Source organism: Lathyrus oleraceus, chromosome 7 (genome assembly GCF_024323335.1).
Source record: "Lathyrus oleraceus cultivar Zhongwan6 chromosome 7, CAAS_Psat_ZW6_1.0, whole genome shotgun sequence".
Lineage (NCBI taxonomy): Eukaryota > Viridiplantae > Streptophyta > Magnoliopsida > Fabales > Fabaceae > Lathyrus > Lathyrus oleraceus.
In genome coordinates, this window is record NC_066585.1 from 386,491,270 (window position 1) to 386,492,576 (window position 1,307).

Genomic DNA, 1,307 nt, shown 5'->3' on the forward strand with positions numbered 1-1,307 from the left:
TAGAGTAACGTTACTCTTAAAATCATTTTCATATGACAAAAAGTGTAGGAGATAGGGTCTAGGGAACCCCAGTTTTGACTAGTTGACTTCCTCTGGTCAACCACCATGAACCATCTTGCTAGCTTGACATTATCTTGACTTTTGAGACTCATGGAGGATCATATATGCATAATATGATGTAATGTGAAGTATACCTTGAAATATTTGATCAATTGTTGATGAAATATATTGAAGAAGTTACACAAGATACCCAGATGAATTAGGGTTTCCCAGGCAAACCAACTCCAAACTCTTGATGATTTCTTGATCAAAATAACATGTGTAGATCATGGGGATTAATATATGATACTTAGAGCCATAGTAAACCAAATCTTGATTGAGCTCCTTATGGAGTAAAGGAGGTCATTGTAAAAGTTTTGGATAATCGTCCATTTCTTAAGCCCATGGAAAGGGCATAGTCTTAGCAAATATTTATAACGCTCTCATGCGTCAAACAAGGTCTCTCCTTCTTCTTGCCTAAATTTGTTGATCTTATTCCTAACTTGGGCTATTTTACTTGGCAGGAAGTACCACGCTTGAAAGGACGCTTTCGATTGGGTCCATGAAGTAATATAATTGGGGGGAAAGTATTGGAGCCAAGCCCACACACGATCTCTTAAAGAAAAGAGAAATAGACGAAGACGAATGTCATTTTGAATAACACCATTTGCCTTAAAGGTACCACATTTGTCAACAAAAATAGAAAGATAAAGATTAGGATTTTCCAAAGGCAAACCGACAAATTGGTTTTGTTGCACAATACCGATCAAGGAAGGTTTTAGTTTAAAATTATTGGCCATAGTTGGAGGGTACATAATATTACAATGTGGTTTCTATTCGGTGGGAATAGCATAATCTTTAAGGGGCTTATTATCAACCGGATCGACCATAGCTTGTAATCTAAGATTTCAGCGTCTATCGAGTAAGAAACACTCGATTTCATCAATATGCTCAATTAAGCTATCAACAAAATGAGTTATACGCATACAAGAGCAGCGAGAACCACAACAAACAAACACAATAAAACAAACAAAAAATTAACCTCTATTTTATACGATGATCAAACATAAATTCAATGTTAAGCGCAATTGGTCTTTAACAACAACGCTAAAAACTTGATGCAGCCCCAAGTGCATGGTTGTCGCGAATAATAAAATAGATATTGAACTACATAGACCAATGGTTTAATTACCAAATTCTTATCCAAATGGTGTATATCTATAAAAATCAAAACTAGGGATTTTAGTAAACAACTTAAAAGAAAAAGC

General features: G+C 35.2%; 1 non-coding gene across 1 annotated transcript; it reads left to right on the forward strand.

The window, feature by feature from the left end:
* Positions 1-437: 437 nt before the first annotated feature.
* On the forward strand, positions 438-544 carry LOC127108998 (small nucleolar RNA R71). Its single transcript, XR_007796488.1, has one exon. It is a non-coding gene; the product is annotated as a small nucleolar RNA R71 (small nucleolar RNA).
* The last annotated feature ends 763 nt before the right edge of the window (positions 545-1,307 follow it).